Genomic DNA, 16,406 nt, shown 5'->3' with positions numbered 1-16,406 from the left:
CTTTTAAGACAGTTATTATACTCCTCCTTGATGTCTGGGGTTTTATGTACATATACCTTCTACTGTAGGTACTTAATGAGGTTTGAGAATAGGTCATACTCATTTTTTTAATCCTATGAATCATATGGTCTAGCAAGGTATTAACCATGATAGAACTCAGTAAGTACTTAATTAACTGAATGAACTTTCAGGGAAGTTACACTTAAAGGACTCCTCCAATTTGAAGCACATAAAACAATTAAGTTAAAAAATAGCCATCCTAATAAAGGTTAATAGGGGAAAAGCTTTCCTGATAAGTGATCCCAGTAGACTGAGTACATTAAAAATTAAAGTCAGGGTAAAATCTCAATATGCCACTCAACTGTGCCAGTGCTGCATTGTTTTCTAAGCTGTTCAGTGACTAAATGGAAAATTTAAATCATTTGACTACAATTTTAAAGTGGGGAAGACACAAAAACCTGGAAGTCAAAAAGGAAAAAAAGTGACAAATCTGGATACATATAAATTTCAACTTCTACACAGTAAAAAATGCCATAAATGAAAATCAAAACAAATGACCTATTAGGAAAAAATATTTCTAATATATAGCATAGTCCAAGAATCAAATTCCTTAACCTTCAAGGAAAATCAATAAGAAGAAAAACAAACAACCCAAGAGAAAATAGGCAGAATAAGCAGAAGAAATACAAATGGCCAAAAAATATATAAAAACATAATCAGCCACATCCAAGGTAAAGATGTGCAAATAAATCATTACCCTTTTTTAGGAAAGTCATTTGGCAATGTTTGTTAAGATTAAAAAAGCACATGGTCTTTGAGCTAGCTATTCCACTTTGAAGCATGTACCTTACAGATATATTCAGACAAGAAAAAAGAGCTGTGTGAAAAAGTACAGTAATTGCATCACAAGAAACAACTGGAAACAACCAAAGGGAAAAAACAAATCCACCAAAGTTATTGTTACACACCGTGCAACCATTCACAATAGAAGGCTAAGCTAAGCCTCTTAAAATGGAAAGGCTTCCAAGAAAAATTAAACGAAAATAGGTAAAGCACAGAACAAACAGTATTCTGTTAAGATCTAATTTGAGTTTTTAAAAATAACAAAAGGGCAGGCATATACATCCATATATGCCTATGCATGAGTGAAATATTTCTGGAAGGATATACTTGAAACTGTTTCCTCATAGTTGGGGGAGGAACAGGGGATTTTCTTTATATTTTACCACTTTCTTTCTTTTCTTTCTTTCCTTCCTTCCTTCCTTCTTTCTTTCTTTCCTTCTCTTTCTTTTTTCCTGTCAAATAAACCACATGCATACTTTACTTTTATAACAAGAAGGAAATTTAAATTATTTTTGAATTTGTCCACTTCTTTTCCTTTGGCCTTTTTGCCAAAATTTGCAGCCTTACCTTTGGTGCTAAACGTCCCACTTTGCAGAGTCCCTGTCACGGTTTGTGGGGACATGTTTGATCAGTGGCAGTTGTGGAAAGGGCTTCTAAATCAGAGCTCTTCAGAAGTCGGAGAGCTACACTGAGTCCTGAGAGCCACAGGATAAATGTAAACACATGCCCACACCGAGGGCAGACGAGGAATTTTAAAGGGAAACAGGAGCAAGACGGGAAGAGAGAGTGCCTGGTAAATCGCATCCCAGCTTATCTCCTGGGCACTTCCAGTAGCTCAACTTGAAAAGAAAAGGAGCCAGACCCCACCCTGTAGGTGAAAGCTGTTATTCTTCCCGCCTCTCAGAAGAGGCACCTGTCCAAAGACAGCTCAGGGGTGGGATGGAAGAGGACCTGCCATAGAGCTCCCACCTGAACGTTTTATGGGACAAACGTGCAGCCAGACAGTCAAGGAGGCAGAGCATCCACGCAGCTCTGCAGACACGTGCAACTGGCCGTGCAGAAAAGAAAACAGAGAAATGTTCCCAAACCGTGTGCTGTCAAGAACAGTAGAAGCTCCTTGGGAACGAGTGACGCTGTGATGCCGCAAGTACCAGCCTGGTGATGCTGTCGGCTCAGCGTGAGAACCGTGGGGATACAGCGAGGCTGGAGCCGCAGAAGCTGTCAGCTCACCCTGTCATCGTGAATGCCTTAGGTGTGCTTTCCCTGGTGTCGGTATTCTCTGTCCACAAACCACAGGAGGTGTAACATGAGCTCCAAACAGACAATGGTCGCGGCTCCTGAGACAGCGAACAGCGCACTTGCCAGGGACGGAGGCTTTGTATCTAACTTTGAAAAGGGAGCCCAGCCAGCCAGCTGCAGCCTCATCAGGGTGGCCACAGGCTGAGCCACAGTCCCCAAAACAAAAGGCGTGATCAGTGTCTACCTCCAGCAAAAGGAGCTCAAACGAGACTTCTTCACAAATGATAGGCCACACAGGTGAGAAGGAAAGGGCAGAGGGAGACACCTGCGCGGTCCGCCAGCACCAGGCACCGGGCAGGTGATGCACGGAGGGGACGGGACGACAATACTGGGCGCGGCCGGTATACACCACGCTCGTCCTCCATACGTGGTCCCGCAGCATTGTGCCCATACCTCTGTTTTGACGTATATCCTAGATTGTCATCATCCACATACATTTGCTTCCTCCCAAAGTGAGGATGCCTTCAAGGTCAGAGCGTGCCCTTGATAAGTCAGTGAGTGAATAGACTTCTCCCAGGGTGAGCTGCAATCTGCCTTGTGCTTTCCTCAGGCCACCATCAAGGCTGGAAGAAGTCAAAGCCCAGAGCCCCCAGCGGGGCCTGCAGAATGGACGCCGCCAGCAGAAAGAGTAGGAAGACCTAAGAAGCCTTCCTCTCCTCTCAGGAGCCCACGCGCGTGCGCAGGGGCCTTGGTACTGATACCTCTCAGCCGCTCCCACCGCAGGCCTGGCACCCTGGCCCTAAACTGAGGAAGGAGGAAGCCAGAGAGCAGAGTTGTCAGTCCAGCATGACAGCAAGGGCTGGTAAACGAGAGCTGCAGGAGTGAAGGGGCTGGAGAGATGACAAGTGTCTACCTTAAATGTACGAGATCAGGCATCAGAGTGAAGGCTACTCCATAGGACGACCAAGCAGCAACACGGGTCAGCAAGGCGGGGGGCCCATGGCCTCAGGGATCCACCAGGCACACCCCCAGATCCCCAGAGAGGGGTCTTACTGAAGTTCAGGGAACCGCACTCACTGAAATGCCCTGCAAAATCTTGTGTGTGGGTGCATTTGCATGGAAATAGGGTCCACAGATTTCAGGAGATTCTAAAAAAGCCTTGTGATTTTAAAAAAGAAAAAAAGGGATTCATGTGCACATGAATCACTTGGAGATCTTGTTAAAATGAAGTTGTGGTTCGCACGCCGGGGTGGGCCTGAGACTCTGCCCTCCAACCAAATCTGGATGACTCTGATGTTGCCGGTTCACAGCCCACACCTTGAGTAGCAGGCACCTGACTGGGGGCCCTACCTGCTGAAACCTAAAGCCTCCGGATGGCCACGCCGCCGGCATCCACAGGATTCAGTGGGACACTGATCTGGATTTTAGCACATGTGACAAGAAACACCCGACACGAGACCAGCACAGACAGGTATTACTGGCACTTCCTAAATGCCTCTGGAGTTTAGGACCAGCGCATCGTTAATATGGAAGACCTAGAAGACTGCCTTCCATCACTGCTGAAAAAAGATAACCTGGAGTCCCCGGTGTCCAGGCCCTTCTTGTTAGTTCAGAAGGAAATCCAGCAAAGAGAGAGTTTTCCCTCATTCTGGCTTTCACCAACCACCTCTGGGAAGCTGACAAGAAAAGCAAGAATGGTCAAGTGACCTCATTTTGTTTATAGAGAGCGTGTGTGGTGCTGAGTATCTATGCCTATGAAAGATCAGATTAAACCTTCCCGGGCAAACTGAAGCCCGGCGGGCAGCAAGTTCCACTGGCGAACACTGGCCAAACGGAGCGAGTCTTAGCCCTCTCGGCCTGGCTGGGCTTTCGGCCACCAAGCAGGGCACTGAGGGCTGAGAAGTGCTGAGACCCTGTCCTGAGACAGGAAGTCTGCCGGGAAAAGCAGAAAGCCCAGGACCTGACAGCCAAATTGTGCATCAGCAGCTCTATCCCCAGTACACAAAGTATCATAAGGCTGAAATCCAAATTGAAGTCTAAAACTAGCACAATGAAAATATTTCCTTCCTTCCCTCCACCAGAGAGCAAAGCAGCTGGCATCAATATCCTCAGGGCACAACTGACTTCTCCGAGTTCACAGGGAAAAAACGATTACACAACTGCCCTTTCTCACCATCAGACCTACCGTCCCAGGAAATAAGGAAGGGGAAGCAATTACATTGTTGCTGAAAACCCATAATGGATATGTGATTACCAGTATTAATGTGGAAAGAAAGAGACAGACTGCTGAGCTGCAAAGCAACCACTAAGTGAATCCGCATGAGATTCCAAGAGGGGGATTAATTTTTTGTTTTCTTTTCATCTCTCAGCCAGTCATTGGAATGTGACCCCAAACTTTAAGCATGGCCTGTCACATCCTTATCAGTATTCACTGCCACTGCACTGTGGTCACATTATCTCCCCTGGATTCCCAAGTGACAGGTTCCTTGCTGTAGGGGATTGTTTTCTCTTTGCCTCTAAAGGGGAGGCGGGTGTGGCAGGGAACTGACTTGTCAGGTGCAGGAAATTAACTTTCAAGACAACAGAAAGACATTTTGTAGCAAATATTTACTTCTCTGTTTCTTTCCTACTGATATCGAATGTACATTATCTAATCTGGAGGATGCTGGGTTTACAATCCCTCTGAACAAAGGGATGTTAGGGCTCATTCTAAAGAAATAATGCTGTCAATTCTTTCAGCCCCTGGCGAGAACACTACTGCCGCAGGAAGTACGTTTGTCATAAAAGAATAGAATGGACGGTGAGAGGTGCAGGTAGAGAGGAGAGTGTGAGATTTCTCTGACTTTATATGGCACCCTGAAAACCCGTTCCCCTATACCACTTACCTATCCATCGAATTTCCAATTACTATCTGGCTCAAGGTCCATATAAACATGGCAGCTTCATCCAAAGTGGGCCATTAGAACTGGAGATCCCCAGGGGGCAAGGCTGGGAACAGGGATTCTGGGTGAGGAGGAGACCGGTGTGTATCACCCTCTCTGTGCCTGGTGGGGCTCTAGGCACTTTTCACGCATTATTTCATTCTGTTGTACGATTTCACCATGAGGTGGGTATTACTACAATGATGCTCTCAACTTTACAGATCAGCACAGGGACTCGAGATTCTGCTGTTTGCTCAGAGTTACCCAGCTAGCTAGTTGGAATGTGAGGCCTAAGGCTGAATGCCATCCCGATGGCAAAACCCATGACCTGATGGCACCAGATTTTCATTCATTTTATGAGAAATATTTAGTCTCCATTCTCTACCTGGGAAACGCGATTTCCTATCCTATAGTGAAACCACACAAAACACACAGGGACTCATTTGACTACTCTCAAATACACTGCATAAGACCCATAAAGCCACTCTTACTCTTAGGTAATTTTTTTGTGGTAGATCTTGCTCATTTTTTGTGCAAATCTAGGAACATTTCTCTTGAGATGACAAGAATAATCGTAGTTGTTGTAAATGGTGACAAAATGGGCATTCATTATTATGTGTAAAACTGAGCATTTCCCTAGGCTGCCTGTCACAAAAACAAAGGTTTCAACTGAAAACTAGTTAAAAATTCTATATACATACACACACATGCACATATGTGTTATGAAACACTTTATCTAATCCTTATTATTCTTTCCCAGACTCTAATATTCAGACTTTTTCAATAATAGCAATAATAATTATAATTATTATTATGTTATAAATAATATTATTATTGCAAATACTAATAATAACGGCAACATTTACGGAGCATGTGCCATTGCGGTGAAAACAGGCTTCACATATCTCATTTAATCTGTGCAACAGCTCTGTGAGGAACATTACTATTATATTTCTTTTTATAAACAAGAAAACTGAAACTTAGATTAAATAATTTCCCAAGGTCACTAAAGTAGAAAGGATAGAGGAGGCCTGGATTAGATCATCTGATCCAGAACCATCTTCTTGGCTGTGCATCGTCCTTCTTCCCAAACCCCCATCGGTCCGGGTCCTGGCCAGACACTGGCCCTGAACCGACAGCGTCTTCCAGCTCTTCATCCAGCTCACGTGTTACCTTTTCTTGCCACCTTCCCTTGACCCCCTCCACATGCAGAACCAGCGGGCACTACCACCTTGCCTTAGACCTCAAGAAGCAGCCATGTCTCAGCCACAAGACAGCGAGCTCCCCAAGGGCAGGTCTCCCCTCCCTGCCCACCCAGCCTGGTGTCGGGTGCACCGTGAATGCTACACATTCCCATCCCACAAGCCCATCCACGGGGACCATGGCTCTGTCCCCTCCCCACCCAACAGTGATGAGAGAAACATTGTCAAGATCTTCTGAGTGATATTTCTTCACACCCATAACAATAATTTTGCACTTTCCCCCTTTTCTCTGGTTTTGTTATGCTAAAGGAGCCCCCAATCCATCAAACCACACTCAAAATGCTATTTTCTAGTATTTTAATCCCATCACCCAATTTCCTCACCTTCCCCGCACGTCCTGTTCTATGTGCCCTGGTACCTGTGTAACTTACTTTAAAAGTAATTACAATGACAGCATTTATAAAATATATAAAAGAGAGGTGGCTGGTTTAATCACAAAAGGGTTGACTGCAAAGTTCTTTTAAGTACTTATCTTTCCTGACAGATTTATCTGTTTGTTCAAAGATCAGTCATGACTTGACTTGAGTCTGTCAGGCAGACTCAGGGTCCCGCTGCTCAGGTTTGAATCCTGGCTCCGCCCCTCACGAGCACGTGACTGTCGGCAAGTGACTTAACCTCTCTATGCCTCAGTCACCTCGTCTGTAAAGCGGGGATAATGACAGCATCCGCCTCACTGGATTGTGAAGATAAAATGAGTTAAAATACATAAAGCGCTAAGAACAATGCCTGGACGTGACGGGTACAACTACCGATACTTCTACTGTCATCACCATCATCACCTGCATTACAAGGCCCTCCGGGATCAGGGCTCTATGTGCCAGTTGTGAGTTCCCCGCCTCTCAGCTCCAAATCTATGCCTCACTGCCTGCTTTGCAAACATTGAGCTGGGCCCTTTAAAAAAATTCTCCTTTGTTGGTAGAGGGAGGTGGGGAGACTTTCTAAGAGGAGGCAGTTTCCTTCCTCGTTCCCGTGTGCTCTCAGCAGGCTCCTAAGGGGATGGCTTCCCTAGACCCTGCCCCCGGAGCACACACAGCTGCTGCAGTGCCCAGCTCCCGGAGCACCTGTGGTTTCCCAATTCCCAGCTCTTACAGTGGGGCTGGTTTCCCCAGTGCTCCGCTTCCGTGGCTTCGGCTGAACCAGGATGCTTCATACACAGCTTCCCCCGCGTCTGGCTCCTGCTGTGTGGACGGCTTCTCCTGCACAAGCCTCTGCAGCACGCACAGCTGCTCCAGCACCTGCATGTCAGCAGCTCCCAGGAGCCAACAGTTTCCCTGCAAAATCCTTCAAGCCCTTCGTTAGCAGACTGCCTCTGGTGAGACAACTCCCCATGGACAGTCTTCTCTGGAACCCTGGAAGGTGGGTCCCAGAAAGTTTTAGTTAGACGCCTGCCGGCAGGTGCACTACTACAGGACTCGGCACTCCAGGCAGCATCGTCATTTCCTCTTTAAGGAGGTCTGCATCTTAGCCAGGGGGCAGGGGGGGTCCCGATCTTAGCCCTGTGGGTGGTGGCTAAGTTCTCTTTACTTCTTCCTGGTGGATCCTCCGTTACTCCAATCCTTTGTTGTAATGAATAATTCTTTTTTTTTTTTTTTTTTTTTTTTTTTTGCGGTACGCGGGCCTCTCACTGTTGTGGCCTCTCCCACTGCGGAGCACAGGCTCCGGATGCGCAGGCTCAGCAGCCATGGCTCACGGGCCCAGCTGCTCCATGGCATGTGGGATCCTCCTGGACCGGGGCACGAACCCGTGTCCCCTGCATCGGCAGGTGGACTCTCAACCACTGCGCCACCAGGGAAGCCCTGAATAATTCTTTGTATTATGCTATCCGTGTTCAAGTTGCTTGTTTGGGTTCTGTCTCCTGATTAGATCCTGACTGAAACACTCTCTGCCCTCATCTCCTTGCCCTTATTGGGAACCATCCAGTACCCTCAGCCTTCTTTTTGATTCATGCTCTCCAAGTCGGTTCTTGTCTTAAGATATTTTTTTCATTTTCTAGAATGTCCTGAAATGCCACCAAGCCTTCACGTGGCTGGTTCCTCTGAGTCACTTTCCAGACTTTGCAACCTGCAGTTTTCCAACCCAGGGCCTACACACCTCAGTCACCATCCATCACATGGGCCTGTTTCACTTTCTTCACAGCACTTATCACTGCATGAATTATCTTATTCTTTCTTCCGCCTCCTTCCCTAATTAAATGCAAGTTCTGTGACAGCAAAGACTGGGCTTGTATTGTTTACTACTAGAGCCCCAGGGAACAGTTGTCAGATATGAAAGCACTTGATAGAGAGTTGTATTAAAAAGATGAGAAGGAAGAATAAGAAAGGTTTAAAAAAAAAAAAAAAAAAAAGAGGAGGACCCTGGTTCGCAGCCATAATGCTCCTGACCTAATGAATTGCTTCCGTCACCCATTCTCCCAGTCACTGCTGCCTCAAATCCTGGAAGCACCACAGTCTGTTACTTCCCACACTCATAGCTTATTTTCTTTACATTTGTCCTTCCTTCTACTCTCTCTTCTCCTGTAGTTTCATCATTCTCCATACATCAGTCCTGTCTCTATGAACTCAGGACTTTATTAGCTCCATCGCCTCTTTACTGGCCTCTCTAATTCCAAGTTCCTTCTTTTTTCAATCTATTCTGAATAGCGCTGACAACCAGTTTTTCTAAAACACTGCTTTTCATTGAGCCCTTCCCCTCTTCTTTACAGACCAGTCGTTACTTGTTTGATCCAGCCTAAACGTATTTGTCTCCCTTCTAAGGCCCCCCTATGCTGGCTCTGTGCTGCGTGACAAGCTACCCTGCCCATCAAGGCACAGCAACCCTTCTGCCTGTTCACACTGGTTCTCCCTGGCCCCATGAATGAGCCAGGCCACCCCCGTCCCAGAGCCCACGCACAGGGGCTCTCCCCACTGAGATTCTGGAAGGGGGCAGCTCAAACTCTCCGCGCTACATGGGCAACCATGGGACCAGCTGATAACCTCCTTCTCTCACCTCCTCTACTCCAGAAAACATCTGAAACTTTTTAATATAAACCTATGTTGTCTTTTCCTCCTCTTATCAAAAGAAATGCGTAAGCTCCTTAGTTCTCTGAGGCTTCAGGTAAGGTATTGGACAAGTAGTGGGGAACGATGAATGATGAACAACTGATAGCCTCCTGGTTGAAGATCGATGTAAGTTCTCGGACCTGGAGAACCTGCCTTGGGGTAGTCTAAAATCCTGTTCCCCTAGCAGGCTCTAAGAGACTCATCTGACCCAAATCACAGTCTTTCTCATTATTCATATATTAAATCTAACGTGACACACTTTGCATGTACCACGTATAAAAAGTTTTCTTTGGAAAAAAAACAGAAGTGAGAATTTTTCACAAAGATTTTTGTTCTGTTTAAAGGTCCTCCTCCTGTCGATTTTCATCCTGTGTATGTTTTGTATTTTCCTTCTTTTGAAAGTGTTAAGAAAAAATACTTTCTCTGGGAAGAGCTACATCTTTCCGCACACTTCCACCCCTGGAAACAAGGACCCGAGGAAACAATACAGGTGCCTGTTAGGTAATGGTGTCAGTCCCATCAGTTCAATAATTCAAGGCTCTTGAGCAAAGAGAAATTAATTTTTAAATTTGCCATATAGGGCTTCCCTGGTGGCGCAGTGGTTGAGAGTCCAACTGCCAATGCAGGGGACACGGGTTCGTGCCCCGGTCCGGGAGGATCCCACATGCCGCAGAGCAGCTGGGCCTGTGAGCCACGGCCGCTGAGCCTGCGCATCCGGAGCCTGTGCTCCGCAGCGGGAGAGGCCACGGCGGTGAGAGGCCTGCGTACCACAAAAAAATAAATAAATAAAATAAAATAAAATAAATAAATTTGCCATATAACAAAAAAAGGTGGAAAACAACAAAATGCCCTTCAATGAAATATGGTTAAGCAAATTGTAATATGTGTACTTATTGAATGTTAATTACTATTAAAACCGTGGTTATAATTGTCATGTAGTAACATAGAAAAATATTTTTGACAAACCACCTGGTTGAAAAAAAAACGGTATTTCCAGAATCAGTATATGCAATTAATTATAACTGTGTGAGTCTTGGGAGATCTTGGGGGTGGTATAAGCTAAATATGAGGAAGAAAATTAAAATGTCAGCACAGAATGGGTCACAAACAGAGCTCTGCAAAGTTGAAATCTAAAGAGGATTCTGGCTCCCAGCTGTTTAGGACTTGACCCCTTTCTGATTAAATGGACTGCTGGGCTTACACTACAATATGTGGGTTCTATTTCCTATTCTCAGGAAGCTTTACATTCACAAGTCATCTTGGCAGGTGTAGAACAGTGTGTGTAGTATTGCACCTTTCGTCTAAGAGAGGATATAAATATATATGGCTATGTCATTAAAAAGCAGTGGAGAGATAAAGCAAAATGGAATTAAAATGGTTTCCTGTAGGAGAAAGTCAGGAAAAGGCTGAAGAGAGGGAAAGACAGCTATACTTTTCTGATTGCACCTTGTTTTGTACATTTAACTTTGAACCATAAAGTTTGTGTTATATATTTGTTTGTGTTGCTAAAAGAAGCAACCACTAAAATAAAAGGCAAAATAATAGAGGTTAGCCTACTGTGCATTGAGCTAACTATGCACTGAGTTGATGGTTGAACTACACCAAAGGGAATTAATTAAAGTGACTTTAAACCTCTGTAATTTAACTGTGCATCCCTGGTGGGATATATCCTAAGAACAAAAAGAACTGCAAAGAAGTCTTAGGTTGTTTTCAGTTATCATATTATTAATAAAAATGTCAGTATTATTATTCTGAAACCATACATAAAATGGATATACCAAATATAATATAATATATACACACACGTGTATATAGTCAGATATACTACATACATGTAATCAAATATATTTCATAATAAAGATAGATAAATATATAGATACGTATAGAATTCTTTTAATGATATAAGGAATAAAATTTTTCAGCATAAGAGAAAAGAAATACCCATATAAAATCATGTAACCCTAAATTTGAACTGGAAATAACAGTGTGAATCTGTGATATAATTTGTCTGAAAAAATATCCTAGCTCTGTCTACTGAAAAGTTCAAAAATAATGATAATCCAGTAGCTGTGAGCACCCCCAGGGCCCAGTCTGTGGTCTCTAAGTATCATTTCCTACTAAAAATAATAAGAGCTCCTTGGAGAAAATGCTGATTCTAGATCTGGGCCATGAAATGTGCAAGATGAGCCTGAAACATCTCATTCCATCAGAAAACAAGGAAGCATTTAGGTTGATGTTAAAAGATTCAGGGGCCAGTTTGAAAGGGATCTCCGCCAAAGATGGGAAAATTTGAAAAAGAACACTTTCTGCAAAGAATTGAAACAGCAAATATGTTAAAAATCCATTTCTTCATAATGCTACATGCACACACACACACTCTTTTTGTTCACCTTTAGAGGATTCTAGAAAACCAATTATTATTCTGTAACAGGTGCATAAAGAGAAAGAATCAAACATTTCTTTCTTTTGTAAATCATAACTCAGGACAATTAAATAGATGTTGAAGGAAACTTTGTTTTTAAACTTTGAGACATTTACTTACTTTCTCACATCACCAATCATGGATTATTATGAGTGAAAATGAGTGTCTGTATCTTTCATCTCTTCAGGAAAGCAGCACTACTGAGTGCCTATGACATCCTATGGAGAATTTTAATCTTTGGTCATAGCATTAAGAGCTCCCAGTTTCACAAACCCACAGACCCTCTTTGAAATAACCTGAAGAAATTTCTTTTCTTATAGAAGAATTTTATGTAAAAAAATGATGACTGTGATGGAATTAGAATATTACTATTTCGCAATCCACTAATAATATGTCTAGTCAATGATTACCAATTTAGGTATAAAAAGCTGATGGAAAATCTGATACAAAGAGGGCAGAGCTCCCAGTCTTGAACCCAACAACCAATCTCAACACCACAGAAGAGAAAGAACAGATAATATTAGGCTTCCGTATGTAGAAAGTAACAACACTATCAATGAAGCACTGTGACAATAAAATCAAACCTCAGTATAATCAAACCTATAGATCTAGCTACCAGTTTATAGGAAATACATGGGAAAAAGAAACATGTTGATGACCACAAGGACATAAGTAGCCAAACTCTGTAGGACAAAAATATTGGTTAATTCAACAACAAGAAAGTGAAGTAAAAGGTTTAGGAACCTGTAGGTTAAAGAGCCCTGACACATTTCTTGATGTGAATAAGCCACCTGTCAACATAAAATTATGAGACAATTTGGGAAAATTGGATATCTGATGATATTAAGAAAGTCTTGTTAATGTGTTTAGGTGTGATAATGGTATTATGGTTATTTTTTTTAAGTCTTTATCTTTCTGAAGATATGTGTTGACATATTCATGGGTTAAATAAAATGAGATTCACTTCAAAATATTCCTGTTGGGGGCAGGGTGGATGTGGTAGGCTGAATAACGGCTCCCCAAAGATGTCCATGTCCTAATCTTCAGGACCCATGAATGTTACCTTATATGGCAAAGGGGACTTTACAGATATAATTAAGTTAAGGATTTGGGGATGGGGAGATTACCCTGAATTTTCTGCTCAGCCCAATGACGTCATCCAATGGTCCTTGTGAGAGGGAGGGAGAAGGGTCAGAATCAGAGGAAAAGGTGATGCAGAAGCAGAGACTGGAATGATGTCATCTGAAGATGGAGAAAGAGGCCACGAGCCAAGGATTACAGCTGGCCACTAGCAGCTGAAGAAGGTAATGAAGCAGATCCTGCCCTGGAGCCTCCAGAAGGAATCAGCCCTGCCAACACCTTGACTGTAGCCCAGTGAGACCCACATCAGACTCTGGACTCCAGAACTGGAAGACAGTAGATCTGTGTTGTTTCAAGTTGTTCACGGCTCTCTGTTTCAGCAGTGATAGGAAACTAGTACAGTGGGGAAGTGGAGGGGAGTACAGCTGAAATCAGTTCAGCCATGTACTGAAAATTGTTGAATTGGTGAGACGTGCACGTGGGGGTTCGTTATAAGTTCTCTAGTTTTGCATGTGTTTGAAAATTTCCACAATAATTTGGATTTTTTAAAATAACGTCTTACTAAGGGAATTTAAATCAAAAAGTTCATTCTTAAGACACAGTTTTCAAGTTTCATACCTCTGTCCCACACCCAACTCCAGAACGTTGTGGCAATGTTAGTCTTGGAGAACGAGGCACCGAGGGAATTGGAGGCAGACAGATTACACACCCACAGAGTAGTCCCTGGAGCACCTGAGGGAAGGTGCTTGATCTCTGCCAGCCTCAGCCCCCTTGTATATTCAGATAATAACAAAGCCTGAAGCTCACTGGGTGGTTGGGAGGCTTCAGTGAAATAATCCATTTAAAGTGTTTCATGGATTACCTGCATACAATATCTCTTAATAATGGTCAGCTACTGATATATATCATCACTGCATGTCATTCCTACAAACATTTGAAGAACGTCTCCAGTCAGTCTCAATCCTAATTATCACAATCCTCTAAAGTGTATCTGTGAGGGCTTCTCTGGTGGCGCAGTGGTTGAGAGTCCACCTGCCGATGCAGGGGACACGGGTTCGTGCCCCGGTCTGGGAAGATCCCACATGCTGCGGAGCAGCTGGGCCCGTGAGCCGTGGCCGCTGGGCCTGCGCATCCAGAGCCTGTGAGCCTGTGCTCCACAGCGGGAGAGGCCACAGCAGTGAGAGGCCCACGTACCACAAAAAAAAAAAAATGTATCTGTGAGAAAAGACACATGCAACCCAATATTCATTGCAGCACTATTAACAATAGCCAAGACATAGAAGCAACCTAAATGTCCATCGACAGATGAACGGATAAAGAAGATGTGGTATACATACACGATGGAGTATTACTCAGCCGTTAAAAAGAATGAACTAATGCCATTTGCAGCAACATGGATGGACCTAGAGACGATCCTACTAAGCAAAGTAAATCAGAAGGAGAAAGACAAATATCATACAATATCAGTTATATGTGGAATCTAAAATATGACACAAATGAATGTATCTACGAAACAGAAACAGACTCACAGACATTGAGAACAGACTTGTGGTTGCCAAGGGGGAGGGGAGGCTGTGGGAGGGAAGGATGGGGAGCTTGGGATTAGCAGATGCAAGCTATTATATATAAGATGGATAAACAACTAGGTCCTACTGTAGAGCACAGGGAACTATATTCAATATTCTGTGATAAACCATAATGGAAAAGAATATGAAAAAAGAATATATATATATATGTATAACTGCGTCCCTTTGTTGTACAGCAGAAATTAACACAACACTGTAAATCACCTGTACTTCAACGAAGTTTAAAAAACAAAAAAGCAGCACCCCTAAAAGGCCCTGTTGGGTGATGAATGAGAGCTACAAAGTTATCTTTTGAGGCTTAGCATAGAATGCAATCACAGAAAATTCTTCCAGCTCAAGAAATGGCACCTTTACAGTAGCAGCCACAGAAGGAAAAAACTGCTTTCCTCCCTGAGGTGTTTGTGACCAGGGATTTAGAACCCACCCTGGGGTGAGCTCCATGATAGAAGGGGACACAGCACAGCACAGAGAGTGTCTGTGGCTCATTGCTTGCTGCTTTGCAGCTAATGTTTGCACAGCTGTTGTATGACTCAGGGTGGCTGGGAGGGAGGGATGCGGGGTCGGGGAGTGAGGAGGAGAAAAGGAGCAAAAATGAGTCACAGACAATGTTGTGTGTAATATTTCGTCGAACCTACGTTTGCCAAGGCTGCTGCAGACCTGTCACCTCACTTTACGTGAGCTAAGAGCACTCAGCAGAGTCTTAAAAATGACTGCACACTGAAAGTGAGCACTGGAGAAATTCCAGGAGGAGCTCTACTTCTATTAATCATGCGTCTGAAGCTAACAGGTTCATCCATGTTAGCAAATTAAACTATCACACAATCTTGACAATGCTTCCTTGAATCATTAAACGTCTTCTCATTTTAATTAATGACAAACTGGATATCTACCTACTGGGGTTTCCATTGATACAGCAGTTAATTTTTCTTTAAGATTTCTCAACTCCCTGCCAAAATGCATCAAAAACACTCAAGCTATATGGTTTCTCTTGAGCTTGTAAAAATCATCTTAGTTTGGACATTCCGTATTGATTAGTCATAATCGCCTTTTTAAGAATGTGACAGGCCCCTTGAAACAGGCACACCGTGAAGCACACTGGCATATCTGGGGGACAAGTGCACACGGGCCCCCAGAGCACAGTGGACAGAACGTCCACTCGGCGGCCTCCCCAAGTTCAGGTTTACATAGTAATTGAAATGGAGTGGCTTTCCACCACCTAAACCAAACGGAGTAAAGAAAGAGGAATCACTGGGCATCTTGCCAAGCCTCAGGCCTCCTTAAATATTGGTTGATTTCTTAATTGATGTCAGTGGGCAGAATGATCATATCATTGCTTTAAAACACACACTTTGGGATGAACTGGACAAACCACAGGGGAGTCTGTTAGCAGAGCCTTCTGTTTTAACAGTCAATCTCCTATTTGCTATTAGACAAAATCACGGCCATCTTTTTTATTTTTCAGGCCATCTTTTCAGAACAGCCCCACGTCCGATGAAGGGTTGAAATATCAGTGACAGAAAATGATGCCAGATGACCAAGACCTTTGGTCCACACTTTTAGTTCTGATGCTGCAGTCAAAAATCTGTCTTCTCACATACAGATGGCCAACAGGCACATAAAGAGATGCTCAATATCACAAATTACTGGAGAAATGCAAATCAAAACTGCAATGAGGTGTCACCTCATACTGGTCAGAAAGTCTACATATAATAAATGCTGGAGAGGGTGTGAAGAAAAGGGAGCCCTCCTACACTGTTGGTGGGAATGTAAATTGGTACAGTCACTATGGAGAACAGTATGGAGGTTCCTTACTAGAGTTACCATATGACCCAGCAAAACAGAGTTACCATATGACCCAGCAATCCCACTCCTGGGCATATATCTGGACAAAATTATAATTCAAAAAGGTACCTACACCCCTATGTTCATAGCAGCACTATTTACAATAGCCAAGACATGGAAGCAACCTAAATGTCCTTCGACAGATGAATGGATAAAAAAGATGTGGTACGGAT

The 16,406-nt window shown here is 43.7% G+C and overlaps 1 protein-coding gene and 1 non-coding gene across 2 annotated transcripts in view; both read right to left on the bottom strand.

Annotated features, from left to right (window-relative positions):
• DISC1 (DISC1 scaffold protein) overlaps nt 1–16,406 on the bottom strand; it is a 295,665-nt gene that overhangs the window by 31,851 nt on the left and 247,408 nt on the right.
• LOC132501695 (small nucleolar RNA SNORA25) lies at nt 11,897–12,023 on the bottom strand. The gene has a single exon (XR_009534287.1). It is a non-coding gene; the product is annotated as a small nucleolar RNA SNORA25 (small nucleolar RNA).

This window comes from Mesoplodon densirostris, chromosome 1 (assembly GCF_025265405.1).
Source record: "Mesoplodon densirostris isolate mMesDen1 chromosome 1, mMesDen1 primary haplotype, whole genome shotgun sequence".
In the NCBI taxonomy this organism is placed as follows: Eukaryota; Metazoa; Chordata; class Mammalia; order Artiodactyla; family Ziphiidae; genus Mesoplodon; species Mesoplodon densirostris.
Note: the sequence above shows the minus strand (reverse complement) of the source record. Positions and strands in the feature narration are given on the sequence as shown.